This window comes from Camellia sinensis, chromosome 14 (assembly GCF_055761805.1).
Source record: "Camellia sinensis isolate YWXY chromosome 14, ASM5576180v1, whole genome shotgun sequence".
Classification (NCBI taxonomy): Eukaryota; Viridiplantae; Streptophyta; class Magnoliopsida; order Ericales; family Theaceae; genus Camellia; species Camellia sinensis.
Window position 1 is genome coordinate 103,887,866 of NC_138974.1, and position 22,548 is coordinate 103,910,413.

At 48.3% G+C, this 22,548-nt stretch overlaps 72 non-coding genes across 72 annotated transcripts; all 72 read left to right on the forward strand.

Moving 5' to 3' along the window:
- Positions 1 to 9: 9 nt before the first annotated feature.
- Positions 10 to 128, forward strand: LOC145809599 (5S ribosomal RNA). Its single transcript, XR_014353160.1, has one exon. It is a non-coding gene; the product is annotated as a 5S ribosomal RNA (ribosomal RNA).
- Positions 129 to 327: 199 nt separating this feature from the next.
- On the forward strand, positions 328 to 446 carry LOC145809600 (5S ribosomal RNA). Its single transcript, XR_014353161.1, has one exon. It is a non-coding gene; the product is annotated as a 5S ribosomal RNA (ribosomal RNA).
- A 176-nt stretch (positions 447 to 622) lies between these two features.
- On the forward strand, positions 623 to 741 carry LOC145811158 (5S ribosomal RNA). Its single transcript, XR_014354708.1, has one exon. It is a non-coding gene; the product is annotated as a 5S ribosomal RNA (ribosomal RNA).
- Positions 742 to 936: 195 nt separating this feature from the next.
- Positions 937 to 1,055, forward strand: LOC145810422 (5S ribosomal RNA). The gene has a single exon (XR_014353990.1). It is a non-coding gene; the product is annotated as a 5S ribosomal RNA (ribosomal RNA).
- A 197-nt stretch (positions 1,056 to 1,252) lies between these two features.
- On the forward strand, positions 1,253 to 1,371 carry LOC145809139 (5S ribosomal RNA). The gene has a single exon (XR_014352633.1). It is a non-coding gene; the product is annotated as a 5S ribosomal RNA (ribosomal RNA).
- Positions 1,372 to 1,569: 198 nt separating this feature from the next.
- On the forward strand, positions 1,570 to 1,688 carry LOC145811170 (5S ribosomal RNA). Its single transcript, XR_014354719.1, has one exon. It is a non-coding gene; the product is annotated as a 5S ribosomal RNA (ribosomal RNA).
- Positions 1,689 to 1,885: 197 nt separating this feature from the next.
- LOC145811181 (5S ribosomal RNA) lies at positions 1,886 to 2,004 on the forward strand. The gene has a single exon (XR_014354730.1). It is a non-coding gene; the product is annotated as a 5S ribosomal RNA (ribosomal RNA).
- A 197-nt stretch (positions 2,005 to 2,201) lies between these two features.
- On the forward strand, positions 2,202 to 2,320 carry LOC145811192 (5S ribosomal RNA). The gene has a single exon (XR_014354740.1). It is a non-coding gene; the product is annotated as a 5S ribosomal RNA (ribosomal RNA).
- A 194-nt stretch (positions 2,321 to 2,514) lies between these two features.
- LOC145811203 (5S ribosomal RNA) lies at positions 2,515 to 2,633 on the forward strand. The gene has a single exon (XR_014354750.1). It is a non-coding gene; the product is annotated as a 5S ribosomal RNA (ribosomal RNA).
- A 199-nt stretch (positions 2,634 to 2,832) lies between these two features.
- LOC145808960 (5S ribosomal RNA) lies at positions 2,833 to 2,951 on the forward strand. The gene has a single exon (XR_014352449.1). It is a non-coding gene; the product is annotated as a 5S ribosomal RNA (ribosomal RNA).
- A 196-nt stretch (positions 2,952 to 3,147) lies between these two features.
- LOC145808961 (5S ribosomal RNA) lies at positions 3,148 to 3,266 on the forward strand. The gene has a single exon (XR_014352450.1). It is a non-coding gene; the product is annotated as a 5S ribosomal RNA (ribosomal RNA).
- Positions 3,267 to 3,463: 197 nt separating this feature from the next.
- LOC145811215 (5S ribosomal RNA) lies at positions 3,464 to 3,582 on the forward strand. The gene has a single exon (XR_014354761.1). It is a non-coding gene; the product is annotated as a 5S ribosomal RNA (ribosomal RNA).
- A 198-nt stretch (positions 3,583 to 3,780) lies between these two features.
- Positions 3,781 to 3,899, forward strand: LOC145811227 (5S ribosomal RNA). Its single transcript, XR_014354772.1, has one exon. It is a non-coding gene; the product is annotated as a 5S ribosomal RNA (ribosomal RNA).
- A 196-nt stretch (positions 3,900 to 4,095) lies between these two features.
- Positions 4,096 to 4,214, forward strand: LOC145811238 (5S ribosomal RNA). Its single transcript, XR_014354783.1, has one exon. It is a non-coding gene; the product is annotated as a 5S ribosomal RNA (ribosomal RNA).
- Positions 4,215 to 4,410: 196 nt separating this feature from the next.
- Positions 4,411 to 4,529, forward strand: LOC145811247 (5S ribosomal RNA). Its single transcript, XR_014354792.1, has one exon. It is a non-coding gene; the product is annotated as a 5S ribosomal RNA (ribosomal RNA).
- A 200-nt stretch (positions 4,530 to 4,729) lies between these two features.
- Positions 4,730 to 4,848, forward strand: LOC145811258 (5S ribosomal RNA). Its single transcript, XR_014354802.1, has one exon. It is a non-coding gene; the product is annotated as a 5S ribosomal RNA (ribosomal RNA).
- Positions 4,849 to 5,046: 198 nt separating this feature from the next.
- Positions 5,047 to 5,165, forward strand: LOC145809189 (5S ribosomal RNA). Its single transcript, XR_014352687.1, has one exon. It is a non-coding gene; the product is annotated as a 5S ribosomal RNA (ribosomal RNA).
- A 199-nt stretch (positions 5,166 to 5,364) lies between these two features.
- Positions 5,365 to 5,483, forward strand: LOC145810315 (5S ribosomal RNA). The gene has a single exon (XR_014353890.1). It is a non-coding gene; the product is annotated as a 5S ribosomal RNA (ribosomal RNA).
- Positions 5,484 to 5,676: 193 nt separating this feature from the next.
- LOC145811269 (5S ribosomal RNA) lies at positions 5,677 to 5,795 on the forward strand. Its single transcript, XR_014354813.1, has one exon. It is a non-coding gene; the product is annotated as a 5S ribosomal RNA (ribosomal RNA).
- A 199-nt stretch (positions 5,796 to 5,994) lies between these two features.
- On the forward strand, positions 5,995 to 6,113 carry LOC145811277 (5S ribosomal RNA). Its single transcript, XR_014354821.1, has one exon. It is a non-coding gene; the product is annotated as a 5S ribosomal RNA (ribosomal RNA).
- Positions 6,114 to 6,309: 196 nt separating this feature from the next.
- Positions 6,310 to 6,428, forward strand: LOC145811288 (5S ribosomal RNA). The gene has a single exon (XR_014354832.1). It is a non-coding gene; the product is annotated as a 5S ribosomal RNA (ribosomal RNA).
- A 195-nt stretch (positions 6,429 to 6,623) lies between these two features.
- On the forward strand, positions 6,624 to 6,742 carry LOC145809784 (5S ribosomal RNA). The gene has a single exon (XR_014353349.1). It is a non-coding gene; the product is annotated as a 5S ribosomal RNA (ribosomal RNA).
- A 199-nt stretch (positions 6,743 to 6,941) lies between these two features.
- On the forward strand, positions 6,942 to 7,060 carry LOC145811299 (5S ribosomal RNA). Its single transcript, XR_014354843.1, has one exon. It is a non-coding gene; the product is annotated as a 5S ribosomal RNA (ribosomal RNA).
- A 197-nt stretch (positions 7,061 to 7,257) lies between these two features.
- LOC145810274 (5S ribosomal RNA) lies at positions 7,258 to 7,376 on the forward strand. The gene has a single exon (XR_014353850.1). It is a non-coding gene; the product is annotated as a 5S ribosomal RNA (ribosomal RNA).
- Positions 7,377 to 7,574: 198 nt separating this feature from the next.
- On the forward strand, positions 7,575 to 7,693 carry LOC145809391 (5S ribosomal RNA). Its single transcript, XR_014352930.1, has one exon. It is a non-coding gene; the product is annotated as a 5S ribosomal RNA (ribosomal RNA).
- Positions 7,694 to 7,888: 195 nt separating this feature from the next.
- On the forward strand, positions 7,889 to 8,007 carry LOC145811308 (5S ribosomal RNA). Its single transcript, XR_014354852.1, has one exon. It is a non-coding gene; the product is annotated as a 5S ribosomal RNA (ribosomal RNA).
- Positions 8,008 to 8,204: 197 nt separating this feature from the next.
- Positions 8,205 to 8,323, forward strand: LOC145811313 (5S ribosomal RNA). The gene has a single exon (XR_014354857.1). It is a non-coding gene; the product is annotated as a 5S ribosomal RNA (ribosomal RNA).
- Positions 8,324 to 8,519: 196 nt separating this feature from the next.
- On the forward strand, positions 8,520 to 8,638 carry LOC145811319 (5S ribosomal RNA). The gene has a single exon (XR_014354863.1). It is a non-coding gene; the product is annotated as a 5S ribosomal RNA (ribosomal RNA).
- Positions 8,639 to 8,837: 199 nt separating this feature from the next.
- LOC145811330 (5S ribosomal RNA) lies at positions 8,838 to 8,956 on the forward strand. The gene has a single exon (XR_014354874.1). It is a non-coding gene; the product is annotated as a 5S ribosomal RNA (ribosomal RNA).
- Positions 8,957 to 9,153: 197 nt separating this feature from the next.
- LOC145811341 (5S ribosomal RNA) lies at positions 9,154 to 9,272 on the forward strand. The gene has a single exon (XR_014354884.1). It is a non-coding gene; the product is annotated as a 5S ribosomal RNA (ribosomal RNA).
- A 192-nt stretch (positions 9,273 to 9,464) lies between these two features.
- On the forward strand, positions 9,465 to 9,583 carry LOC145809295 (5S ribosomal RNA). The gene has a single exon (XR_014352814.1). It is a non-coding gene; the product is annotated as a 5S ribosomal RNA (ribosomal RNA).
- Positions 9,584 to 9,781: 198 nt separating this feature from the next.
- Positions 9,782 to 9,900, forward strand: LOC145809785 (5S ribosomal RNA). The gene has a single exon (XR_014353351.1). It is a non-coding gene; the product is annotated as a 5S ribosomal RNA (ribosomal RNA).
- A 196-nt stretch (positions 9,901 to 10,096) lies between these two features.
- LOC145811349 (5S ribosomal RNA) lies at positions 10,097 to 10,215 on the forward strand. Its single transcript, XR_014354892.1, has one exon. It is a non-coding gene; the product is annotated as a 5S ribosomal RNA (ribosomal RNA).
- A 196-nt stretch (positions 10,216 to 10,411) lies between these two features.
- Positions 10,412 to 10,530, forward strand: LOC145809961 (5S ribosomal RNA). Its single transcript, XR_014353528.1, has one exon. It is a non-coding gene; the product is annotated as a 5S ribosomal RNA (ribosomal RNA).
- A 197-nt stretch (positions 10,531 to 10,727) lies between these two features.
- On the forward strand, positions 10,728 to 10,846 carry LOC145811360 (5S ribosomal RNA). The gene has a single exon (XR_014354903.1). It is a non-coding gene; the product is annotated as a 5S ribosomal RNA (ribosomal RNA).
- A 198-nt stretch (positions 10,847 to 11,044) lies between these two features.
- LOC145811371 (5S ribosomal RNA) lies at positions 11,045 to 11,163 on the forward strand. Its single transcript, XR_014354914.1, has one exon. It is a non-coding gene; the product is annotated as a 5S ribosomal RNA (ribosomal RNA).
- Positions 11,164 to 11,359: 196 nt separating this feature from the next.
- Positions 11,360 to 11,478, forward strand: LOC145809852 (5S ribosomal RNA). Its single transcript, XR_014353420.1, has one exon. It is a non-coding gene; the product is annotated as a 5S ribosomal RNA (ribosomal RNA).
- A 198-nt stretch (positions 11,479 to 11,676) lies between these two features.
- Positions 11,677 to 11,795, forward strand: LOC145811382 (5S ribosomal RNA). Its single transcript, XR_014354924.1, has one exon. It is a non-coding gene; the product is annotated as a 5S ribosomal RNA (ribosomal RNA).
- A 196-nt stretch (positions 11,796 to 11,991) lies between these two features.
- LOC145811393 (5S ribosomal RNA) lies at positions 11,992 to 12,110 on the forward strand. The gene has a single exon (XR_014354935.1). It is a non-coding gene; the product is annotated as a 5S ribosomal RNA (ribosomal RNA).
- Positions 12,111 to 12,307: 197 nt separating this feature from the next.
- Positions 12,308 to 12,426, forward strand: LOC145811403 (5S ribosomal RNA). The gene has a single exon (XR_014354945.1). It is a non-coding gene; the product is annotated as a 5S ribosomal RNA (ribosomal RNA).
- Positions 12,427 to 12,622: 196 nt separating this feature from the next.
- LOC145810881 (5S ribosomal RNA) lies at positions 12,623 to 12,742 on the forward strand. The gene has a single exon (XR_014354435.1). It is a non-coding gene; the product is annotated as a 5S ribosomal RNA (ribosomal RNA).
- A 195-nt stretch (positions 12,743 to 12,937) lies between these two features.
- Positions 12,938 to 13,056, forward strand: LOC145811414 (5S ribosomal RNA). The gene has a single exon (XR_014354956.1). It is a non-coding gene; the product is annotated as a 5S ribosomal RNA (ribosomal RNA).
- A 196-nt stretch (positions 13,057 to 13,252) lies between these two features.
- Positions 13,253 to 13,371, forward strand: LOC145811424 (5S ribosomal RNA). Its single transcript, XR_014354966.1, has one exon. It is a non-coding gene; the product is annotated as a 5S ribosomal RNA (ribosomal RNA).
- A 197-nt stretch (positions 13,372 to 13,568) lies between these two features.
- On the forward strand, positions 13,569 to 13,688 carry LOC145810883 (5S ribosomal RNA). Its single transcript, XR_014354437.1, has one exon. It is a non-coding gene; the product is annotated as a 5S ribosomal RNA (ribosomal RNA).
- Positions 13,689 to 13,883: 195 nt separating this feature from the next.
- On the forward strand, positions 13,884 to 14,002 carry LOC145811434 (5S ribosomal RNA). The gene has a single exon (XR_014354975.1). It is a non-coding gene; the product is annotated as a 5S ribosomal RNA (ribosomal RNA).
- A 197-nt stretch (positions 14,003 to 14,199) lies between these two features.
- LOC145810276 (5S ribosomal RNA) lies at positions 14,200 to 14,318 on the forward strand. Its single transcript, XR_014353852.1, has one exon. It is a non-coding gene; the product is annotated as a 5S ribosomal RNA (ribosomal RNA).
- Positions 14,319 to 14,516: 198 nt separating this feature from the next.
- LOC145811445 (5S ribosomal RNA) lies at positions 14,517 to 14,635 on the forward strand. The gene has a single exon (XR_014354986.1). It is a non-coding gene; the product is annotated as a 5S ribosomal RNA (ribosomal RNA).
- Positions 14,636 to 14,832: 197 nt separating this feature from the next.
- Positions 14,833 to 14,951, forward strand: LOC145811455 (5S ribosomal RNA). Its single transcript, XR_014354996.1, has one exon. It is a non-coding gene; the product is annotated as a 5S ribosomal RNA (ribosomal RNA).
- Positions 14,952 to 15,147: 196 nt separating this feature from the next.
- Positions 15,148 to 15,266, forward strand: LOC145810801 (5S ribosomal RNA). The gene has a single exon (XR_014354356.1). It is a non-coding gene; the product is annotated as a 5S ribosomal RNA (ribosomal RNA).
- A 198-nt stretch (positions 15,267 to 15,464) lies between these two features.
- Positions 15,465 to 15,583, forward strand: LOC145811467 (5S ribosomal RNA). Its single transcript, XR_014355007.1, has one exon. It is a non-coding gene; the product is annotated as a 5S ribosomal RNA (ribosomal RNA).
- A 196-nt stretch (positions 15,584 to 15,779) lies between these two features.
- LOC145811478 (5S ribosomal RNA) lies at positions 15,780 to 15,898 on the forward strand. The gene has a single exon (XR_014355018.1). It is a non-coding gene; the product is annotated as a 5S ribosomal RNA (ribosomal RNA).
- Positions 15,899 to 16,093: 195 nt separating this feature from the next.
- Positions 16,094 to 16,212, forward strand: LOC145811488 (5S ribosomal RNA). Its single transcript, XR_014355028.1, has one exon. It is a non-coding gene; the product is annotated as a 5S ribosomal RNA (ribosomal RNA).
- A 196-nt stretch (positions 16,213 to 16,408) lies between these two features.
- LOC145808988 (5S ribosomal RNA) lies at positions 16,409 to 16,527 on the forward strand. Its single transcript, XR_014352482.1, has one exon. It is a non-coding gene; the product is annotated as a 5S ribosomal RNA (ribosomal RNA).
- A 195-nt stretch (positions 16,528 to 16,722) lies between these two features.
- Positions 16,723 to 16,842, forward strand: LOC145810884 (5S ribosomal RNA). Its single transcript, XR_014354438.1, has one exon. It is a non-coding gene; the product is annotated as a 5S ribosomal RNA (ribosomal RNA).
- A 195-nt stretch (positions 16,843 to 17,037) lies between these two features.
- On the forward strand, positions 17,038 to 17,156 carry LOC145811499 (5S ribosomal RNA). Its single transcript, XR_014355039.1, has one exon. It is a non-coding gene; the product is annotated as a 5S ribosomal RNA (ribosomal RNA).
- Positions 17,157 to 17,353: 197 nt separating this feature from the next.
- Positions 17,354 to 17,472, forward strand: LOC145810277 (5S ribosomal RNA). The gene has a single exon (XR_014353853.1). It is a non-coding gene; the product is annotated as a 5S ribosomal RNA (ribosomal RNA).
- A 195-nt stretch (positions 17,473 to 17,667) lies between these two features.
- LOC145811508 (5S ribosomal RNA) lies at positions 17,668 to 17,786 on the forward strand. The gene has a single exon (XR_014355048.1). It is a non-coding gene; the product is annotated as a 5S ribosomal RNA (ribosomal RNA).
- A 196-nt stretch (positions 17,787 to 17,982) lies between these two features.
- On the forward strand, positions 17,983 to 18,101 carry LOC145811519 (5S ribosomal RNA). Its single transcript, XR_014355059.1, has one exon. It is a non-coding gene; the product is annotated as a 5S ribosomal RNA (ribosomal RNA).
- Positions 18,102 to 18,297: 196 nt separating this feature from the next.
- Positions 18,298 to 18,416, forward strand: LOC145809712 (5S ribosomal RNA). Its single transcript, XR_014353274.1, has one exon. It is a non-coding gene; the product is annotated as a 5S ribosomal RNA (ribosomal RNA).
- Positions 18,417 to 18,610: 194 nt separating this feature from the next.
- LOC145811529 (5S ribosomal RNA) lies at positions 18,611 to 18,729 on the forward strand. Its single transcript, XR_014355070.1, has one exon. It is a non-coding gene; the product is annotated as a 5S ribosomal RNA (ribosomal RNA).
- Positions 18,730 to 18,925: 196 nt separating this feature from the next.
- On the forward strand, positions 18,926 to 19,044 carry LOC145811541 (5S ribosomal RNA). The gene has a single exon (XR_014355081.1). It is a non-coding gene; the product is annotated as a 5S ribosomal RNA (ribosomal RNA).
- Positions 19,045 to 19,239: 195 nt separating this feature from the next.
- Positions 19,240 to 19,358, forward strand: LOC145811553 (5S ribosomal RNA). The gene has a single exon (XR_014355092.1). It is a non-coding gene; the product is annotated as a 5S ribosomal RNA (ribosomal RNA).
- Positions 19,359 to 19,552: 194 nt separating this feature from the next.
- LOC145808989 (5S ribosomal RNA) lies at positions 19,553 to 19,671 on the forward strand. Its single transcript, XR_014352483.1, has one exon. It is a non-coding gene; the product is annotated as a 5S ribosomal RNA (ribosomal RNA).
- Positions 19,672 to 19,866: 195 nt separating this feature from the next.
- Positions 19,867 to 19,985, forward strand: LOC145811564 (5S ribosomal RNA). Its single transcript, XR_014355103.1, has one exon. It is a non-coding gene; the product is annotated as a 5S ribosomal RNA (ribosomal RNA).
- A 197-nt stretch (positions 19,986 to 20,182) lies between these two features.
- LOC145811573 (5S ribosomal RNA) lies at positions 20,183 to 20,301 on the forward strand. Its single transcript, XR_014355112.1, has one exon. It is a non-coding gene; the product is annotated as a 5S ribosomal RNA (ribosomal RNA).
- A 195-nt stretch (positions 20,302 to 20,496) lies between these two features.
- On the forward strand, positions 20,497 to 20,616 carry LOC145810885 (5S ribosomal RNA). The gene has a single exon (XR_014354439.1). It is a non-coding gene; the product is annotated as a 5S ribosomal RNA (ribosomal RNA).
- A 195-nt stretch (positions 20,617 to 20,811) lies between these two features.
- On the forward strand, positions 20,812 to 20,930 carry LOC145811584 (5S ribosomal RNA). Its single transcript, XR_014355123.1, has one exon. It is a non-coding gene; the product is annotated as a 5S ribosomal RNA (ribosomal RNA).
- A 197-nt stretch (positions 20,931 to 21,127) lies between these two features.
- On the forward strand, positions 21,128 to 21,246 carry LOC145810278 (5S ribosomal RNA). Its single transcript, XR_014353854.1, has one exon. It is a non-coding gene; the product is annotated as a 5S ribosomal RNA (ribosomal RNA).
- Positions 21,247 to 21,442: 196 nt separating this feature from the next.
- On the forward strand, positions 21,443 to 21,561 carry LOC145811595 (5S ribosomal RNA). Its single transcript, XR_014355134.1, has one exon. It is a non-coding gene; the product is annotated as a 5S ribosomal RNA (ribosomal RNA).
- A 195-nt stretch (positions 21,562 to 21,756) lies between these two features.
- Positions 21,757 to 21,875, forward strand: LOC145811605 (5S ribosomal RNA). Its single transcript, XR_014355144.1, has one exon. It is a non-coding gene; the product is annotated as a 5S ribosomal RNA (ribosomal RNA).
- Positions 21,876 to 22,072: 197 nt separating this feature from the next.
- LOC145809713 (5S ribosomal RNA) lies at positions 22,073 to 22,191 on the forward strand. Its single transcript, XR_014353275.1, has one exon. It is a non-coding gene; the product is annotated as a 5S ribosomal RNA (ribosomal RNA).
- A 194-nt stretch (positions 22,192 to 22,385) lies between these two features.
- LOC145811615 (5S ribosomal RNA) lies at positions 22,386 to 22,504 on the forward strand. Its single transcript, XR_014355153.1, has one exon. It is a non-coding gene; the product is annotated as a 5S ribosomal RNA (ribosomal RNA).
- Positions 22,505 to 22,548: the final 44 nt, after the last annotated feature.

Sequence of the window (22,548 nt, forward strand, 5' to 3'; positions counted from 1 at the left end):
TTAATCTTCGGGTGCGATCATACCAGCACTAATGCATCGGATCCCATCAGAACTCCGCAGTTAAGCGTGCTTGGGCGAGAGTAGTACTAGGATGGGTGACCCCCTGGGAAGTCCTCGTGTTGCACCCCTTTTGTCCCTTTTTCCAACACCCCCCCCCCCCTTTTTTTTTTCCCCGGACAGCCTGTCCGATTTTTAGCCCATTCAATCGCCTTCGCCTCCTTTTCGACAATTTCTCCCTTTTAAACCATTTCCAGATTATCCTGTTCCATTCAATTTCATTTTTTTCCCCGTCTACTGCTTAAAACAATAAAGTCGCGGTTAATCTTCGGGTGCGATCATACCAGCACTAATGCATCGGATCCCATCAGAACTCCGCAGTTAAGCGTGCTTGGGCGAGAGTAGTACTAGGATGGGTGACCCCCTGGGAAGTCCTCGTGTTGCACCCCTTTTGTCCCTTTTTTTTTTACCCGGACAGCCTGTCCGATTTTTAGCCCATTCAATCGCCTTCGCCTCCTTTTCGACAATTTCTCCGTTTTAAACCATTTCCAGATTATCCTGTTCCATTCAATTTCATTTTTTTCCCCGTCTACTGCTTAAAACAACAAAGTCGCGGTTAATCTTCGGGTGCGATCATACCAGCACTAATGCACCGGATCCCATCAGAACTCCGCAGTTAAGCGTGCTTGGGCGAGAGTAGTACTAGGATGGGTGACCCCCTGGGAAGTCCTCGTGTTGCACCCCTTTTGTCCCTTTTTCCACCACCCCCCCCTTTTTTTTTTCCCCGGACAGCCTGTCCGATTTTTAGCCCATTCAATCGCCTTCGCCTCCTTTTCGACAATTTCTCCCTTTTAAACCATTTCCAGATTATCCTGTTCCATTCAATTTCATTTTTTTCCCCGTCTACTGCTTAAAACAATAAAGTCGCGGTTAATCTTCGGGTGCGATCATACCAGCACTAATGCACCGGATCCCATCAGAACTCTGCAGTTAAGCGTGCTTGGGCGAGAGTAGTACGAGGATGGGTGACCCCCTGGGAAGTCCTCGTGTTGCACCCCTTTTGTCCCTTTTTCCACCACCCCCCCCCCCTTTTTTTTTCCCCGGACAGCCTGTCCGATTTTTAGCCCATTCAATCGCCTTCGCCTCCTTTTCGACAATTTCTCCCTTTTAAACCATTTCCAGATTATCCTGTTCCATTCAATTTCATTTTTTTCCCCGTCTACTGCTTAAAACAATAAAGTCGCGGTTAATCTTCGGGTGCGATCATACCAGCACAAATGCACCGGATCCCATCAGAACTCCGCAGTTAAGCGTGCTTGGGCGAGAGTAGTACTAGGATGGGTGACCCCCTGGGAAGTCCTCGTGTTGCACCCCTTTTGTCCCTTTTTCCACCACCCCCCCCCCCTTTTTTTTTTCCCCGGACAGCCTGTCCGATTTTTAGCCCATTCAATCGCCTTCGCCTCCTTTTCGACAATTTCTCCCTTTTAAACCATTTCCAGATTATCCTGTTCCATTCAATTTCATTTTTTTCCCCGTCTACTGCTTAAAACAATAAAGTCGCGGTTAATCTTCGGGTGCGATCATACCAGCACTAATGCACCGGATCCCATCAGAACTCCGCAGTTAAGCGTGCTTGGGCGAGAGTAGTACTAGGATGGGTGACCCCCTGGGAAGTCCTCGTGTTGCACCCCTTTTGTCCCTTTTTCCACCACCCCCCCCCCTTTTTTTTTTCCCCGGACAGCCTGTCCGATTTTTAGCCCATTCAATCGCCTTCGCCACCTTTTCGACAATTTCTCCCTTTTAAACCATTTCCAGATTATCCTGTTCCATTCAATTTCATTTTTTTCCCCGTCTACTGCTTAAAACAATAAAGTCGCGGTTAATCTTCGGGTGCGATCATACCAGCACTAATGCACCGGATCCCATCAGAACTCCGCAGTTAAGCGTGCTTGGGCGAGAGTAGTACTAGGATGGGTGACCCCCTGGGAAGTCCTCGTGTTGCACCCCTTTTGTCCCTTTTTCCACCACCCCCCCCCCTTTTTTTTTTCCCCGGACAGCCTGTCCGATTTTTAGCCCATTCAATCGCCTTCGCCTCCTTTTCGACAATTTCTCCCTTTTAAACCATTTCCAGATTATCCTGTTCCATTTAATTTCATTTTTTTCCCCGTCTACTGCTTAAAACAATAAAGTCGCGGTTAATCTTCGGGTGCGATCATACCAGCACTAATGCACCGGATCCCATCAGAACTCCGCAGTTAAGCGTGCTTGGGCGAGAGTAGTACTAGGATGGGTGACCCCCTGGGAAGTCCTCGTGTTGCACCCCTTTTGTCCCTTTTTCCACCCCCCCCCCTTTTTTTTTTCCCCGGACAGCCTGTCCGATTTTTAGCCCATTCAATCGCCTTCGCCTCCTTTTCGACAATTTCTCCCTTTTAAACCATTTCCAGATTATCCTGTTCCATTCAATTTCATTTTTTTCCCCGTCTACTGCTTAAAACAATAAAGTCGCGGTTAATCTTCGGGTGCGATCATACCAGCACTAATGCACCGGATCCCATCAGAACTCCGCAGTTAAGCGTGCTTGGGCGAGAGTAGTACTAGGATGGGTGACCCCCTGGGAAGTCCTCGTGTTGCACCCCTTTTGTCCCTTTTTCCACCACCCCCCCCCCCTTTTTTTTTTTCCCCGGACAGCCTGTCCGATTTTTAGCCCATTCAATCGCCTTCGCCTCCTTTTCGACAATTTCTCCCTTTTAAACCATTTCCAGATTATCCTGTTCCATTCAATTTCATTTTTTTCCCCGTCTACTGCTTAAAACAATAAAGTCGCGGTTAATCTTCGGGTGCGATCATACCAGCACTAACGCACCGGATCCCATCAGAACTCCGCAGTTAAGCGTGCTTGGGCGAGAGTAGTACTAGGATGGGTGACCCCCTGGGAAGTCCTCGTGTTGCACCCCTTTTGTCCCTTTTTCCACCACCCCCCCCCTTTTTTTTTTCCCCGGACAGCCTGTCCGATTTTTAGCCCATTCAATCGCCTTCGCCTCCTTTTCGACAATTTCTCCCTTTTAAACCATTTCCAGATTATCCTGTTCCATGCAATTTCATTTTTTTCCCCGTCTACTGCTTAAAACAATAAAGTCGCGGTTAATCTTCGGGTGCGATCATACCAGCACTAACGCACCGGATCCCATCAGAACTCCGCAGTTAAGCGTGCTTGGGCGAGAGTAGTACTAGGATGGGTGACCCCCTGGGAAGTCCTCGTGTTGCACCCCTTTTGTCCCTTTTTCCACCACCCCCCCCCTTTTTTTTTTCCCCCGGACAGCCTGTCCGATTTTTAGCCCATTCAATCGCCTTCGCCTCCTTTTCGACAATTTCTCCCTTTTAAACCATTTCCAGATTATCCTGTTCCATTCAATTTCATTTTTTTCCCCGTCTACTGCTTAAAACAATAAAGTCGCGGTTAATCTTCGGGTGCGATCATACCAGCACTAATGCACCGGATCCCATCAGAACTCCGCAGTTAAGCGTGCTTGGGCGAGAGTAGTACTAGGATGGGTGACCCCCTGGGAAGTCCTCGTGTTGCACCCCTTTTGTCCCTTTTTCCACCACCCCCCCCCCCTTTTTTTTTTCCCCGGACAGCCTGTCTGATTTTTAGCCCATTCAATCGCCTTCGCCTCCTTTTCGACAATTTCTCCCTTTTAAACCATTTCCAGATTATCCTGTTCCATTCAATTTCATTTTTTTCCCCGTCTACTGCTTAAAACAATAAAGTCGCGGTTAATCTTCGGGTGCGATCATACCAGCACTAATGCACCGGATCCCATCAGAACTCCGCAGTTAAGCGTGCTTGGGCGAGAGTAGTACTAGGATGGGTGACCCCCTGGGAAGTCCTCGTGTTGCACCCCTTTTGTCCCTTTTTCCACCACCCCCCCCCCTTTTTTTTTCCCCGGACAGCCTGTCCGATTTTTAGCCCATTCAATCGCCTTTGCCTCCTTTTCGACAATTTCTCCCTTTTAAACCATTTCCAGATTATCCTGTTCCATTCAATTTCATTTTTTTCCCCGTCTACTGCTTAAAACAATAAAGTCGCGGTTAATCTTCGGGTGCGATCATACCAGCACTAATGCACCGGATCCCATCAGAACTCCGCAGTTAAGCGTGCTTGGGCGAGAGTAGTACTAGGATGGGTGACCCCCTGGGAAGTCCTCGTGTTGCACCCCTTTTGTCCCTTTTTCCACCACCCCCCCCCTTTTTTTTTTCTCCGGACAGCCTGTCCGATTTTTAGCCCATTCAATCGCCTTCGCCTCATTTTCGACAATTTCTCCCTTTTAAACCATTTCCAGATTATCCTGTTCCATTCAATTTCATTTTTTTCCCCGTCTACTGCTTAAAACAATAAAGTCGCGGTTAATCTTCGGGTGCGATCATACCAGCACTAATGCACCGGATCCCATCAGAACTCCGCAGTTAAGCGTGCTTGGGCGAGAGTAGTACTAGGATGGGTGACCCCCTGGGAAGTCCTCGTGTTGCACCCCTTTTGTCCCTTTTTCCACCACCCCCCCCCCCTCTTTTTTTTTTCCCCGGACAGCCTGTCCGATTTTTAGCCCATTCAATCGCCTTCGCCTCCTTTTCGACAATTTCTCCCTTTTAAACCATTTCCAGATTATCCTGTTCCATTCAATTTCATTTTTTTCCCCGTCTACTGCTTAAAACAATAAAGTCGCGGTTAATCTTCGGGTGCGATCATACCAGCACTAATGCACCGGATCCCATCAGAACTCCGCAGTTAAGCGTGCTTGGGCGAGAGTAGTACTAGGATGGGTGACCCCCTGGGAAGTCCTCGTGTTGCACCCCTTTTGTCCCTTTTTCCACCACCCCCCCCCCCCTTTTTTTTTTCCCCGGACAGCCTGTCCGATTTTTAGCCCATTCAATCGCCTTCGCCTCATTTTCGACAATTTCTCCCTTTTAAACCATTTCCAGATTATCCTGTTCCATTCAATTTCATTTTTTCCCCGTCTACTGCTTAAAACAATAAAGTCGCGGTTAATCTTCGGGTGCGATCATACCAGCACTAATGCACCGGATCCCATCAGAACTCCGCAGTTAAGCGTGCATGGGCGAGAGTAGTACTAGGATGGGTGACCCCCTGGGAAGTCCTCGTGTTGCACCCCTTTTGTCCCTTTTTCCACCACCCCCCCCCCCCTTTTTTTTTTCCCCGGACAGCCTGTCCGATTTTTAGCCCATTCAATCGGCTTCGCCTCCTTTTCGGCAATTTCTCCCTTTTAAACCATTTCCAGATTATCCTATTCCATTCAATTTCATTTTTTTCCCCGTCTACTGCTTAAAACAATAAAGTCGCGGTTAATCTTTGGGTGCGATCATACCAGCACTAATGCACCGGATCCCATCAGAACTCCGCAGTTAAGCGTGCTTGGGCGAGAGTAGTACTAGGATGGGTGACCCCCTGGGAAGTCCTCGTGTTGAACCCCTTTTGTCCCTTTTTCCACCCCCCCCCTTTTTTTTTTCCCCGGACAGCCTGTCCGATTTTTAGCCCATTCAATCGCCTTCGCCTCCTTTTCGACAATTTCTCCCTTTTAAACCATTTCCAGATTATCCTGTTCCATTCAATTTCATTTTTTTCCCCGTCTACTGCTTAAAACAATAAAGTCGCGGTTAATCTTCGGGTGCGATCATACCAGCACTAATGCACCGGATCCCATCAGAACTCCGCAGTTAAGCGTGCTTGGGCGAGAGTAGTACTAGGATGGGTGACCCCCTGGGAAGTCCTCGTGTTGCACCCCTTTTGTCCCTTTTTCCACCACCCCCCCCCCCTTTTTTTTTTTCCCCGGACAGCTTGTCCGATTTTTAGCCCATTCAATCGCCTTCGCCTCCTTTTCGACAATTTCTCCCTTTTAAACCATTTCCAGATTATCCTGTTCCATTCAATTTCATTTTTTTCCCCGTCTACTGCTTAAAACAATAAAGTCGCGGTTAATCTTCGGGTGCGATCATACCAGCACTAATGCACCGGATCCCATCAGAACTCCGCAGTTAAGCGTGCTTGGGCGAGAGTAGTACTAGGATGGGTGACCCCCTGGGAAGTCCTCGTGTTGCACCCCTTTTGTCCCTTTTTCCACCACCCCCCCCCCTTTTTTTTTTCCCCGGACAGCCTGTCCGATTTTTAGCCCATTCAATCGCCTTCGCCTCATTTTCGACAATTTCTCCCTTTTAAACCATTTCCAGATTATCCTGTTCCATTCAATTTCATTTTTTCCCCGTCTACTGCTTAAAACAATAAAGTCGCGGTTAATCTTCGGGTGCGATCATACCAGCACTAATGCACCGGATCCCATCAGAACTCCGCAGTTAAGCGTGCTTGGGCGAGAGTAGTACTAGGATGGGTGACCCCCTGGGAAGTCCTCGTGTTGCACCCCTTTTGTCCCTTTTTCCACCACCCCCCCCCTTTTTTTTTCCCCGGACAGCCTGTCCGATTTTTAGCCCATTCAATCGCCTTCGCCTCCTTTTCGACAATTTCTCCCTTTTAAACCATTTCCAGATTATCCTGTTCCATTCAATTTCATTTTTTTCCCCGTCTACTGCTTAAAACAATAAAGTCGCGGTTAATCTTCGGGTGCGATCATACCAGCACTAATGCACCGGATCCCATCAGAACTCCGCAGTTAAGCGTGCTTGGGCGAGAGTAGTACTAGGATGGGTGACCCCCTGGAAAGTCCTCGTGTTGCACCCCTTTTGTCCCTTTTTCCACCACCCCCCCCCCCCTTTTTTTTTTCCCCGGACAGCCTGTCCGATTTTTAGCCCATTCAATCGCCTTCGCCTCCTTTTCGACAATTTCTCCCTTTTAAACCATTTCCAGATTATCCTGTTCCATTCAATTTCATTTTTTTCCCCGTCTACTGCTTAAAACAATAAAGTCGCGGTTAATCTTCGGGTGCGATCATACCAGCACTAATGCACCGGATCCCATCAGAACTCCGCAGTTAAGCGTGCTTGGGCGAGAGTAGTACTAGGATGGGTGACCCCCTGGGAAGTCCTCGTGTTGCACCCCTTTTGTCCCTTTTTCCACCACCCCCCCCCCCTTTTTTTTTTCCCCGGACAGCCTGTCCGATTTTTAGCCCATTCAATCGCCTTCGCCTCATTTTCGACAATTTCTCCCTTTTAAACCATTTCCAGATTATCCTGTTCCATTCAATTTCATTTTTTCCCCGTCTACTGCTTAAAACAATAAAGTCGCGTTTAATCTTCGGGTGCGATCATACCAGCACTAATGCACCGGATCCCATCAGAACTCCGCAGTTAAGCGTGGTTGGGCGAGAGTAGTACTAGGATGGGTGACCCCCTGGGAAGTCCTCGTGTTGCACCCCTTTTGTCCCTTTTTCCACCACCCCCCCCCCCTTTTTTTTTTCCCCGGACAGCCTGTCCGATTTTTAGCCCATTCAATCGCCTTCGCCTCCTTTCCGACAATTTCTCCCTTTTAAACCATTTCCAGATTATCCTGTTCCATTCAATTTCATTTTTTTCCCCGTCTACTGCTTAAAACAATAAAGTCGCGGTTAATCTTCGGGTGCGATCATACCAGCACTAATGCACCGGATCCCATCAGGACTCCGCAGTTAAGCGTGCTTGGGCGAGAGTAGTACTAGGATGGGTGACCCCCTGGGAAGTCCTCGTGTTGCACCCCTTTTGTCCCTTTTTCCACCACCCCCCCCCTTTTTTTTTCCCCGGACAGCCTGTCCGATTTTTAGCCCATTCAATCGCCTTCGCCTCCTTTTCGACAATTTCTCCCTTTTAAACCATTTCCAGATTATCCTGTTCCATTTAATTTCATTTTTTTCCCCGTCTACTGCTTAAAACAATAAAGTCGCGGTTAATCTTCGGGTGCGATCATACCAGCACTAATGCACCGGATCCCATCAGAACTCCGCAGTTAAGCGTGCTTGGGCGAGAGTAGTACTAGGATGGGTGACCCCCTGGGAAGTCCTCGTGTTGCACCCCTTTTGTCCCTTTTTCCACCACCCCCCCCCCCTTTTTTTTTCCCCGGACAGCCTGTCCGATTTTTAGCCCATTCAATCGCCTTCGCCTCGTTTTCGACAATTTCTCCCTTTTAAACCATTTCCAGATTATCCTGTTCCATTCAATTTCATTTTTTTCCCCGTCTACTGCTTAAAACAATAAAGTCGCGGTTAATCTTCGGGTGCGATCATACCAGCACTAATGCACCTGATCCCATCAGAACTCCGCTGTTAAGCGCGCTTGGGCGAGAGTAGTACTAGGATGGGTGACCCCCTGGGAAGTCCTCGTGTTGCACCCCTTTTGTCCCTTTTTCCACTACCCCCCCCTTTTTTTTTTTCCCCGGACAGCCTGTCCGATTTTTAGCCCATTCAATCGCCTTCGCCTCCTTTTCGACAATTTCTCCCTTTTAAACCATTTCCAGATTATCCTGTTCCATTCAATTTCATTTTTTTCCCCGTCTACTGCTTAAAACAATAAAATCGCGGTTAATCTTCGGGTGCGATCATACCAGCACTAATGCACCGGATCCCATCAGAACTCCGCAGTTAAGCGTGCTTGGGCGAGAGTAGTACTAGGATGGGTGACCCCCTGGGAAGTCCTCGTGTTGCACCCCTTTTGTCGCTTTTTCCACCACCCCCCCCCCCCTTTTTTTTTTCCCCGGACAGCCTGTCCGATTTTTAGCCCATTCAATCGCCTTCGCCTCCTTTTCGACAATTTCTCCCTTTTAAACCATTTCCAGATTATCCTGTTCCATTCAATTTCATTTTTTTCCCCGTCTACTGCTTAAAACAATAAAGTCGCGGTTAATCTTCGGGTGCGATCATACCAGCACTAATGCACCGGATCCCATCAGAACTCCGCAGTTAAGCGTGCTTGGGCGAGAGTAGTACTAGGATGGGTGACCCCCTGGGAAGTCCTCGTGTTGCACCCCTTTTGTCCCTTTTTCCACCACCCCCCCCCCTTTTTTTTTTCCCCGGACAGCCTGTCCGATTTTTAGCCCATTCAATCGCCTTCGCCTCCTTTTCGACAATTTCTCCCTTTTAAACCATTTCCAGATTATCCTGTTCCATTCAATTTCATTTTTTTCCCCGTCTACTGCTTAAAACAATAAAGTCGCGGTTAATCTTCGGGTGCGATCATACCAGCACTAATGCACCGGATCCCATCAGAACTCCGCAGTTAAGCGTGCTTGGGCGAGAGTAGTACTAGGATGGGTGACCCCCTGGGAAGTCCTCGTGTTGCACCCCTTTTGTCCCTTTTTCCACCCCCCCCTTTTTTTTTTCCCCGGACAGCCTGTCCGATTTTTAGCCCATTCAATCGCCTTCGCCTCCTTTTCGACAATTTCTCCCTTTTAAACCATTTCCAGATTATCCTGTTCCATTCAATTTCATTTTTTTCCCCGTCTACTGCTTAAAACAATAAAGTCGCGGTTAATCTTCGGGTGCGATCATACCAGCATTAATGCACCGGATCCCATCAGAACTCCGCAGTTAAGCGTGCTTGGGCGAGAGTAGTACTAGGATGGGTGACCCCCTGGGAAGTCCTCGTGTTGCACCCTTTTTGTCCCTTTTTCCACCACCCCCCCTCCCTTTTTTTTTTCCCCGGACAGCCTGTCCGATTTTTAGCCCATTCAATCGCCTTCGCCTCCTTTTCGACAATTTCTCCCTTTTAAACCATTTCCAGATTATCCTGTTCCATTCAATTTCATTTTTTTCCCCGTCTACTGCTTAAAACAATAAAGTCGCGGTTAATCTTCGGGTGCGATCATACCAGCACTAATGCACCGGATCCCATCAGAACTCCGCAGTTAAGCGTGCTTGGGCGAGAGTAGTACTAGGATGGGTGACCCCCTGGAAAGTCCTCGTGTTGCACCCCTTTTGTCCCTTTTTCCACCACCCCCCCCCTTTTTTTTTTTCCCGGACAGCCTGTCCGATTTTTAGCCCATTCAATCGCCTTCGCCTCCTTTTCGACAATTTCTCCCTTTTAAACCATTTCCAGATTATCCTGTTCCATTCAATTTCATTTTTTTCCCCGTCTACTGCTTAAAACAATAAAGTCGCGGTTAATCTTCGGGTGCGATCATACCAGCACTAATGCACCGGATCCCATCAGAACTCCGCAGTTAAGCGTGCTTGGGCGAGAGTAGTACTAGGATGGGTGACCCCCTGGGAAGTCCTCGTGTTGCACCCCTTTTGTCCCTTTTTCCACCACCCCCCCCCCTTTTTTTTTCCCCGGACAGCCTGTCCAATTTTTAGCCCATTCAATCGCCTTCGCCTCCTTTTCGACAATTTCTCCCTTTTAAACCATTTCCAGATTATCCTGTTCCATTCAATTTCATTTTTTTCCCCGTCTACTGCTTAAAACAATAAAGTCGCGGTTAATCTTCGGGTGCGATCATACCAGCACTAATGCACCGGATCCCATCAGAACTCCGCAGTTAAGCGTGCTTGGGCGAGAGTAGTACTAGGATGGGTGACCCCCTGGGAAGTCGTCGTGTTGCACCCCTTTTGTCCCTTTTTCCACCACCCCCCCCCCTTTTTTTTTTCCCCGGACAGCCTGTCCGATTTTTAGCCCATTCAATCGCCTTCGCCTCCTTTTCGACAATTTCTCCCTTTTAAACCATTTCCAGATTATCCTGTTCCATTCAATTTCATTTTTTTCCCCGTCTACTGCTTAAAACAATAAAGTCGCGGTTAATCTTCGGGTGCGATCATACCAGCACTAATGCACCGGATCCCATCAGAACTCCGCAGTTAAGCGTGCTTGGGCGAGAGTAGTACTAGGATGGGTGACCCCCTGGGAAGTCCTCGTGTTGCACCCCTTTTGTCCCTTTTTCCACCACCCCCCCCCCTCTTGTTTTTTCCCCGGACAGCCTGTCCGATTTTTAGCCCATTCAATCGCCTTCGCCTCGTTTTCGACAATTTCTCCCTTTTAAACCATTTCCAGATTATCCTGTTCCATTCAATTTCATTTTTTTCCCCGTCTACTGCTTAAAACAATAAAGTCGCGGTTAATCTTCGGGTGCGATCATACCAGCACTAATGCACCGGATCCCATCAGAACTCCGCAGTTAAGCGTGCTTGGGCGAGAGTAGTACTAGGATGGGTGACCCCCTGGGAAGTCCTCGTGTTGCACCCCTTTTGTCCCTTTTTCCACCACCCCCCCCCTTTTTTTTTTCCCCGGACAGCCTGTCCGATTTTTAGCCCATTCAATCGCCTTCGCCTGCTTTTCGACAATTTCTCCCTTTTAAACCATTTCCAGATTATCCTGTTCCATTCAATTTCATTTTTTTCCCTGTCTACTGCTTAAAACAATAAAGTCGCGGTTAATCTTCGGGTGCGATCATACCAGCACTAATGCACCGGATCCCATCAGAACTCCGTAGTTAAGCGTGCTTGGGCGAGAGTAGTACTAGGATGGGTGACCCCTTGGGAAGTCCTCGTGGTGCACCCCTTTTTGCCCTTTTTCCACCACCCCCCCCCCCTTTTTTTTTTCCCCGGACAGCCTGTCCGATTTTTAGCCCATTCAATCGCCTTCGCCTCCTTTCCGACAATTTCTCCCTTTTAAACCATTTCCAGATTATCCTGTTCCATTCAATTTCATTTTTTTCCCCGTCTACTGCTTAAAACAATAAAGTCGCGGTTAATCTTCGGGTGCGATCATACCAGCACTAATGCACCGGATCCCATCAGAACTCCGCAGTTAAGCGTGCTTGGGCGAGAGTAGTACTAGGATGGGTGACCCCCTGGGAAGTCCTCGTGTTGCACCCCTTTTGTCCCTTTTTCCACCACCCCCCCCCCTTTTTTTTTCCCCGGACAGCCTGTCCGATTTTTAGCCCATTCAATCGGCTTCGCCTCCTTTTCGACAATTTCTCCCTTTTAAACCATTTCCAGATTATCCTGTTCCATTCAATTTCATTTTTTTCCCCGTCTACTGCTTAAAACAATAAAGTCGCGGTTAATCTTCGGGTGCGATCATACCAGCACTAATGCACCGGATCCCATCAGAACTCCGCAGTTAAGCGTGCTTGGGCGAGAGTAGTACTAGGATGGGTGACCCCCTGGGAAGTCCTCGTGTTGCACCCCTTTTGTCCCTTTTTCCACCACCCCCCCCCCTTTTTTTTTTCCCCGGACAGCCTGTCCGATTTTTAGCCCATTCAATCGCCTTCGCCTCCTTTTCGACAATTTCTCCCTTTTAAACCATTTCCAGATTATCCTGTTCCATTCAATTTCATTTTTTTCCCCGTCTACTGCTTAAAACAATAAAGTCGCGGTTAATCTTCGGGTGCGATCATACCAGCACTAATGCACCGGATCCCATCAGAACTCCGCAGTTAAGCGTGCTTGGGCGAGAGTAGTACTAGGATGGGTGACCCCCTGGGAAGTCCTCGTGTTGCACCCCTTTTGTCCCTTTTTCCACCACCCCCCCCCTTTTTTTTTTCCCCGGACAGCCTGTCCGATTTTTAGCCCATTCAATCGCCTTCGCCTCCTTTTCGACAATTTCTCCCTTTTAAACCATTTCCAGATTATCCTGTTCCATTCAATTTCATTTTTTTCCCCGTCTACTGCTTAAAACAATAAAGTCGCGGTTAATCTTCGGGTGCGATCATACCAGCACTAATGCACCGGATCCCATCAGAACTCCGCAGTTAAGCGTGCTTGGGCGAGAGTAGTACTAGGATGGGTGACCCCCTGAGGAAGTCCTCGTTTTGCACCCCTTTTGTCCCTTTTTCCACCACCCCCCCCTTTTTTTTTTCCCCGGACAGCCTGTCCGATTTTTAGCCCATTCAATCGCCTTCGCCTCCTTTTCGACAATTTCTCCCTTTTAAACCATTTCCAGATTATCCTGTTCCATTCAATTTCATTTTTTTCCCCGTCTACTGCTTAAAACAATAAAGTCGCGGTTAATCTTCGGGTGCGATCATACCAGCACTAATGCACCGGATCCCATCAGAACTCCGCAGTTAAGCGTGCTTGGGCGAGAGTAGTACTAGGATGGGTGACCCCCTGGGAAGTCCTCGTGTTGCACCCCTTTTGTCCCTTTTTCCACCACCCCCCCCCTTTTTTTTTTCCCCGGACAGCCTGTCCGATTTTTAGCCCATTCAATCGCCTTCGCCTCCTTTTCGACAATTTCTCCCTTTTAAACCATTTCCAGATTATCCTGTTCCATTCAATTTCATTTTTTTCCCCGTCTACTGCTTAAAACAATAAAGTCGCGGTTAATCTTCGGGTGCGATCATACCAGCACTAATGCACCGGATCCCATCAGAACTCCGCAGTTAAGCGTGCTTGGGCGAGAGTAGTACTAGGATGGGTGACCCCCTGGGAAGTCCTCGTGTTGCACCCCTTTTGTCCCTTTTTCCACCACCCCCCCCCCTTTTTTTTTTCCCCGGACAGCCTGTCCGATTTTTAGCCCATTCAATCGCCTTCGCCTCCTTTTCGACAATTTCTCCCTTTTAAACCATTTCCAGATTATCCTGTTCCATTCAATTTCATTTTTTTCCCCGTCTACTGCTTAAAACAATAAAGTCGCGGTTAATCTTCGGGTGCGATCATACCAGCACTAATGCACCGGATCCCATCAGAACTCCGCAGTTAAGCGTGCTTGGGCGAGAGTAGTACTAGGATGGGTGACCCCCTGAGGAAGTCCTCGTTTTGCACCCCTTTTGTCCCTTTTTCCACCACCCCCCCCTTTTTTTTTTCCCCGGACAGCCTGTCCGATTTTTAGCCCATTCAATCGCCTTCGCCTCCTTTTCGACAATTTCTCCCTTTTAAACCATTTCCAGATTATCCTGTTCCATTCAATTTCATTTTTTTCCCCGTCTACTGCTTAAAACAATAAAGTCGCGGTTAATCTTCGGGTGCGATCATACCAGCACTAATGCACCGGATCCCATCAGAACTCCGCAGTTAAGCGTGCTTGGGCGAGAGTAGTACTAGGATGGGTGACCCCCTGGGAAGTCCTCGTGTTGCACCCCTTTTGTCCCTTTTTCCACCACCCCCCCCCCTTTTTTTTTTCCCCGGACAGCCTGTCCGATTTTTAGCCCATTCAATCGCCTTCGCCTCCTTTTCGACAATTTCTCCCTTTTAAACCATTTCCAGATTATCCTGTTCCATTCAATTTCATTTTTTTCCCCGTCTACTGCTTAAAACAATAAAGTCGCGGTTAATCTTCGGGTGCGATCATACCAGCACTAATGCACCGGATCCCATCAGAACTCCGCAGTTAAGCGTGGTTGGGCGAGAGTAGTACTAGGATGGGTGACCCCCTGGGAAGTCCTCGTGTTGCACCCCTTTTGTCCCTTTTTCCACCACCCCCCCCCCCCTTTTTTTTTTCCCCGGACAGCCTGTCCGATTTTTAGCCCATTCAATCGCCTTCGCCTCCTTTCCGACAATTTCTCCCTTTTAAACCATTTCCAGATTATCCTGTTCCATTCAATTTCATTTTTTCCCCGTCTACTGCTTAAAACAATAAAGTCGCGGTTAATCTTCGGGTGCGATCATACCAGCACTAATGCACCGGATCCCATCAGAACTCCGCAGTTAAGCGTGCTTGGGCGAGAGTAGTACTAGGATGGGTGACCCCCTGGGAAGTCCTCGTGTTGCACCCCTTTTGTCCCTTTTTCCACCACCCCCCCCCCCTTTTTTTTTCCCCGGACAGCCTGTCCGATTTTTAGCCCATTCAATCGCCTTCGCCTCCTTTTCGACAATTTCTCCCTTTTAAACCATTTCCAGATTATCCTGTTCCATTTAATTTCATTTTTTTCCCCGTCTACTGCTTAAAACAATAAAGTCGCGGTTAATCTTCGGGTGCGATCATACCAGCACTAATGCACCGGATCCCATCAGAACTCCGCAGTTAAGCGTGCTTGGGCGAGAGTAGTACTAGGATGGGTGACCCCCTGGGAAGTCCTCGTGTTGCACCCCTTTTGTCCCTTTTTCCACCACCCCCCCCCCTTTTTTTTTCCCCGGACAGCCTGTCCGATTTTTAGCCCATTCAATCGCCTTCGCCTCGTTTTCGACAATTTCTCCCTTTTAAACCATTTCCAGATTATCCTGTTCCATTCAATTTCATTTTTTTCCCCGTCTACTGCTTAAAACAATAAAGTCGCGGTTAATCTTCGGGTGCGATCATACCAGCACTAATGCACCGGATCCCATCAGAACCCCGCAGTTAAGCGCGCTTGGGCGAGAGTAGTACTAGGATGGGTGACCCCCTGGGAAGTCCTCGTGTTGCACCCCTTTTGTCCCTTTTTCCACCACCCCCCCCCCCTTTTTTTTTTCCCCGGACAGCCTGTCCGATTTTTAGCCCATTCAATCGCCTTCGCCTCCTTTTCGACAATTTCTCCCTTTTAAACCATTTCCAGATTATCCTGTTCCATTCAATTTCATTTTTTTCCCCGTCTACTGCTTAAAACAATAAAGTCGCGGTTAATCTTCGGGTGCGATCATACCAGCACTAATGCACCGGATCCCATCAGAACTCCGCAGTTAAGCGTGCTTGGGCGAGAGTAGTACTAGGATGGGTGACCCCCTGGGAAGTCCTCGTGTTGCACCCCTTTTGTCGCTTTTTCCACCACCCCCCCCCTTTTTTTTTTCCCCGGACAGCCTGTCCGATTTTTAGCCCATTCAATCGGCTTCGCCTCCTTTTCGACAATTTCTCCCTTTTAAACCATTTCCAGATTATCCTGTTCCATTCAATTTCATTTTTTTCCCCGTCTACTGCTTAAAACAATAAAGTCGCGGTTAATCTTCGGGTGCGATCATACCAGCACTAATGCACCGGATCCCATCAGAACTCCGCAGTTAAGCGTGCTTGGGCGAGAGTAGTACTAGGATGGGTGACCCCCTGGGAAGTCCTCGTGTTGCACCCCTTTTGTCCCTTTTTCCACAACCCCCCCCTTTTTTTTTTCCCCGGACAGCCTGTCCGATTTTTAGCCCATTCAATCGCCTTCGCCTCCTTTTCGTCAATTTCTCCCTTTTAAACCATTTCCAGATTATCCTGTTCCATTCAATTTCATTTTTTTCCCCGTCTACTGCTTAAAACAATAAAGTCGCGGTTAATCTTCGGGTGCGATCATACCAGCACTAATGCACCGGATCCCATCAGAACTCCGCAGTTAAGCGTGCTTGGGCGAGAGTAGTACTAGGATGGGTGACCCCCTGGGAAGTCCTCGTGTTGCACCCCTTTTGTCCCTTTTTCCACCCCCCCCCCCCTTTTTTTTTTCCCCGGACAGCCTGTCCGATTTTTAGCCCATTCAATCGCCTTCGCCTCCTTTTCGACAATTTCTCCCTTTTAAACCATTTCCAGATTATCCTGTTCCATTCAATTTCATTTTTTTCCCCGTCTACTGCTTAAAACAATAAAGTCGCGGTTAATCTTCGGGTGCGATCATACCAGCACTAATGCACCGGATCCCATCAGAACTCCGCAGTTAAGCGTGCTTGGGCGAGAGTAGTACTAGGATGGGTGACCCCCTGGGAAGTCCTCGTGTTGCACCCTTTTTGTCCCTTTTTCCACCACCCCCCCCTTTTTTTTTTCCCCGGACAGCCTGTCCGATTTTTAGCCCATTCAATCGCCTTCGCCTCCTTTTCGACAATTTCTCCCTTTTAAACCATTTCCAGATTATCCTGTTCCATTCAATTTCATTTTTTTCCCCGTCTACTGCTTAAAACAATAAAGTCGCGGTTAATCTTCGGGTGCGATCATACCAGCACTAATGCACCGGATCCCATCAGAACTCCGCAGTTAAGCGTGCTTGGGCGAGAGTAGTACTAGGATGGGTGACCCCCTGAGGAAGTCCTCGTTTTGCACCCCTTTTGTCCCTTTTTCCACCACCCCCCCCTTTTTTTTTTTCCCGGACAGCCTGTCCGATTTTTAGCCCATTCAATCGCCTTCGCCTCCTTTTCGACAATTTCTCCCTTTTAAACCATTTCCAGATTATCCTGTTCCATTCAATTTCATTTTTTTCCCCGTCTACTGCTTAAAACAATAAAGTCGCGGTTAATCTTCGGGTGCGATCATACCAGCACTAATGCACCGGATCCCATCAGAACTCCGCAGTTAAGCGTGCTTGGGCGAGAGTAGTACTAGGATGGGTGACCCCCTGGGAAGTCCTCGTGTTGCACCCCTTTTGTCCCTTTTTCCACCACCCCCCCCCCTTTTTTTTTTCCCCGGACAGCCTGTCCGATTTTTAGCCCATTCAATCGCCTTCGCCACCTTTTCGACAATTTCTCCTTTTTAAACCATTTCCAGATTATCCTGTTCCATTCAATTTCATTTTTTTCCCCGTCTACTGCTTAAAACAATAAAGTCGCGGTTAATCTTCGGGTGCGATCATACCAGCACTAATGCACCGGATCCCATCAGAACTCCGCAGTTAAGCGTGGTTGGGCGAGAGTAGTACTAGGATGGGTGACCCCCTGGGAAGTCCTCGTGTTGCACCCCTTTTGTCCCTTTTTCCACCACCCCCCCCCTTTTTTTTTTCCCCGGACAGCCTGTCCGATTTTTACCCCATTCAATCGCCTTCGCCTCCTTTCCGACAATTTCTCCCTTTTAAACCATTTCCAGATTATCCTGTTCCATTCAATTTCATTTTTTCCCCGTCTACTGCTTAAAACAATAAAGTCGCGGTTAATCTTCGGGTGCGATCATACCAGCACTAATGCACCGGATCCCATCAGAACTCCGCAGTTAAGCGTGCTTGGGCGAGAGTAGTACTAGGATGGGTGACCCCCTGGGAAGTCCTCGTGTTGCACCCCTTTTGTCCCTTTTTCCACCACCCCCCCCCCTTTTTTTTTCCCCGGACAGCCTGTCCGATTTTTAGCCCATTCAATCGCCTTCGCCTCCTTTTCGACAATTTCTCCCTTTTAAACCATTTCCAGATTATCCTGTTCCATTTAATTTCATTTTTTTCCCCGTCTACTGCTTAAAACAATAAAGTCGCGGTTAATCTTCGGGTGCGATCATACCAGCACTAATGCACCGGATCCCATCAGAACTCCGCAGTTAAGCGTGCTTGGGCGAGAGTAGTACTAGGATGGGTGACCCCCTGGGAAGTCCTCGTGTTGCACCCCTTTTGTCCCTTTTTCCACCACCCCCCCCCCTTTTTTTTTCCCCGGACAGCCTGTCCGATTTTTAGCCCATTCAATCGCCTTCGCCTCGTTTTCGACAATTTCTCCCTTTTAAACCATTTCCAGATTATCCTGTTCCATTCAATTTCATTTTTTTCCCCGTCTACTGCTTAAAACAATAAAGTCGCGGTTAATCTTCGGGTGCGATCATACCAGCACTAATGCACCGGATCCCATCAGAACTCCGCAGTTAAGCGCGCTTGGGCGAGAGTAGTACTAGGATGGGTGACCCCCTGGGAAGTCCTCGTGTTGCACCCCTTTTGTCCCTTTTTCCACCACCCCCCCCTTTTTTTTTCCCCGGACAGCCTGTCCGATTTTTAGCCCATTCAATCGCCTTCGCCTCCTTTTCGACAATTTCTCCCTTTTAAACCATTTCCAGATTATCCTGTTCCATTTAATTTCATTTTTTTCCCCGTCTACTGCTTAAAACAATAAAGTCGCGGTTAATCTTCGGGTGCGATCATACCAGCACTAATGCACCGGATCCCATCAGAACTCCGCAGTTAAGCGTGCTTGGGCGAGAGTAGTACTAGGATGGGTGACCCCCTGGGAAGTCCTCGTGTTGCACCCCTTTTGTCGCTTTTTCCACCACCCCCCCCCTTTTTTTTTTCCCCGGACAGCCTGTCCGATTTTTAGCCCATTCAATCGGCTTCGCCTCCTTTTCGACAATTTCTCCCTTTTAAACCATTTCCAGATTATCCTGTTCCATTCAATTTCATTTTTTTCCCCGTCTACTGCTTAAAACAATAAAGTCGCGGTTAATCTTCGGGTGCGATCATACCAGCACTAATGCACCGGATCCCATCAGAACTCCGCAGTTAAGCGTGCTTGGGCGAGAGTAGTACTAGGATGGGTGACCCCCTGGGAAGTCCTCGTGTTGCACCCCTTTTGTCCCTTTTTCCACAACCCCCCCCTTTTTTTTTTCCCCGGACAGCCTGTCCGATTTTTAGCCCATTCAATCGCCTTCGCCTCCTTTTCGTCAATTTCTCCCTTTTAAACCATTTCCAGATTATCCTGTTCCATTCAATTTCATTTTTTTCCCCGTCTACTGCTTAAAACAATAAAGTCGCGGTTAATCTTCGGGTGCGATCATACCAGCACTAATGCACCGGATCCCATCAGAACTCCGCAGTTAAGCGTGCTTGGGCGAGAGTAGTACTAGGATGGGTGACCCCCTGGGAAGTCCTCGTGTTGCACCCCTTTTGTCCCTTTTTCCACCCCCCCCCCTTTTTTTTTTCCCCGGACAGCCTGTCCGATTTTTAGCCCATTCAATCGCCTTCGCCTCCTTTTCGACAATTTCTCCCTTTTAAACCATTTCCAGATTATCCTGTTCCATTCAATTTCATTTTTTTCCCCGTCTACTGCTTAAAACAATAAAGTCGCGGTTAATCTTCGGGTGCGATCATACCAGCACTAATGCACCGGATCCCATCAGAACTCCGCAGTTAAGCGTGCTTGGGCGAGAGTAGTACTAGGATGGGTGACCCCCTGGGAAGTCCTCGTGTTGCACCCTTTTTGTCCCTTTTTCCACCACCCCCCCCTTTTTTTTTTCCCCGGACAGCCTGTCCGATTTTTAGCCCATTCAATCGCCTTCGCCTCCTTTTCGACAATTTCTCCCTTTTAAACCATTTCCAGATTATCCTGTTCCATTCAATTTCATTTTTTTCCCCGTCTACTGCTTAAAACAATAAAGTCGCGGTTAATCTTCGGGTGCGATCATACCAGCACTAATGCACCGGATCCCATCAGAACTCCGCAGTTAAGCGTGCTTGGGCGAGAGTAGTACTAGGATGGGTGACCCCCTGGGAAGTCCTCGTGTTGCACCCCTTTTGTCGCTTTTTCCACCACCCCCCCCCCTTTTTTTTTTCCCCGGACAGCCTGTCCGATTTTTAGCCCATTCAATCGGCTTCGCCTCCTTTTCGACAATTTCTCCCTTTTAAACCATTTCCAGATTATCCTGTTCCATTCAATTTCATTTTTTTCCCCGTCTACTGCTTAAAACAATAAAGTCGCGGTTAATCTTCGGGTGCGATCATACCAGCACTAATGCACCGGATCCCATCAGAACTCCGCAGTTAAGCGTGCTTGGGCGAGAGTAGTACTAGGATGGGTGACCCCCTGGGAAGTCCTCGTGTTGCACCCCTTTTGTCCCTTTTTCCACCACCCCCCCCTTTTTTTTTTCCCCGGACAGCCTGTCCGATTTTTAGCCCATTCAATCGCCTTCGCCTCCTTTTCGACAATTTCTCCCTTTTAAACCATTTCCAGATTATCCTGTTCCATTCAATTTCATTTTTTTCCCCGTCTACTGCTTAAAACAATAAAGTCGCGGTTAATCTTCGGGTGCGATCATACCAGCACTAATGCACCGGATCCCATCAGAACTCCGCAGTTAAGCGTGCTTGGGCGAGAGTAGTACTAGGATGGGTGACCCCCTGAGGAAGTCCTCGTTTTGCACCCCTTTTGTCCCTTTTTCCACCACCCCCCCCTTTTTTTTTTTCCCGGACAGCCTGTCCGATTTTTAGCCCATTCAATCGCCTTCGCCTCCTTTTCGACAATTTCTCCCTTTTAAACCATTTCCAGATTATCCTGTTCCATTCAATTTCATTTTTTTCCCCGTCTACTGCTTAAAACAATAAAGTCGCGGTTAATCTTCGGGTGCGATCATACCAGCACTAATGCACCGGATCCCATCAGAACTCCGCAGTTAAGCGTGCTTGGGCGAGAGTAGTACTAGGATGGGTGACCCCCTGGGAAGTCCTCGTGTTGCACCCCTTTTGTCCCTTTTTCCACCACCCCCCCCCCTTTTTTTTTTCCCCGGACAGCCTGTCCGATTTTTAGCCCATTCAATCGCCTTCGCCACCTTTTCGACAATTTCTCCCTTTTAAACCATTTCCAGATTATCCTGTTCCATTCAATTTCATTTTTTTCCCCGTCTACTGCTTAAAACAATAAAGTCGCGGTTAATCTTCGGGTGCGATCATACCAGCACTAATGCACCGGATCCCATCAGAACTCCGCAGTTAAGCGTGGTTGGGCGAGAGTAGTACTAGGATGGGTGACCCCCTGGGAAGTCCTCGTGTTGCACCCCTTTTGTCCCTTTTTCCACCACCCCCCCCCCTTTTTTTTTTCCCCGGACAGCCTGTCCGATTTTTACCCCATTCAATCGCCTTCGCCTCCTTTCCGACAATTTCTCCCTTTTAAACCATTTCCAGATTATCCTGTTCCATTCAATTTCATTTTTTCCCCGTCTACTGCTTAAAACAATAAAGTCGCGGTTAATCTTCGGGTGCGATCATACCAGCACTAATGCACCGGATCCCATCAGAACTCCGCAGTTAAGCGTGCTTGGGCGAGAGTAGTACTAGGATGGGTGACCCCCTGGGAAGTCCTCGTGTTGCACCCCTTTTGTCCCTTTTTCCACCACCCCCCCCCTTTTTTTTTCCCCGGACAGCCTGTCCGATTTTTAGCCCATTCAATCGCCTTCGCCTCCTTTTCGACAATTTCTCCCTTTTAAACCATTTCCAGATTATCCTGTTCCATTTAATTTCATTTTTTTCCCCGTCTACTGCTTAAAACAATAAAGTCGCGGTTAATCTTCGGGTGCGATCATACCAGCACTAATGCACCGGATCCCATCAGAACTCCGCAGTTAAGCGTGCTTGGGCGAGAGTAGTACTAGGATGGGTGACCCCCTGGGAAGTCCTCGTGTTGCACCCCTTTTGTCCCTTTTTCCACCACCCCCCCCCCCTTTTTTTTTCCCCGGACAGCCTGTCCGATTTTTAGCCCATTCAATCGCCTTCGCCTCGTTTTCGACAATTTCTCCCTTTTAAACCATTTCCAGATTATCCTGTTCCATTCAATTTCATTTTTTTCCCCGTCTACTGCTTAAAACAATAAAGTCGCGGTTAATCTTCGGGTGCGATCATACCAGCACTAATGCACCGGATCCCATCAGAACTCCGCAGTTAAGCGCGCTTGGGCGAGAGTAGTACTAGGATGGGTGACCCCCTGGGAAGTCCTCGTGTTGCACCCCTTTTGTCCCTTTTTCCACCACCCCCCCCTTTTTTTTTCCCCGGACAGCCTGTCCGATTTTTAGCCCATTCAATCGCCTTCGCCTCCTTTTCGACAATTTCTCCCTTTTAAACCATTTCCAGATTATCCTGTTCCATTCAATTTCATTTTTTTCCCCGTCTACTGCTTAAAACAATAAAGTCGCGGTTAATCTTCGGGTGCGATCATACCAGCACTAATGCACCGGATCCCATCAGAACTCCGCAGTTAAGCGTGCTTGGGCGAGAGTAGTACTAGGATGGGTGACCCCCTGGGAAGTCCTCGTGTTGCACCCCTTTTGTCGCTTTTTCCACCACCCCCCCCCTTTTTTTTTTCCCCG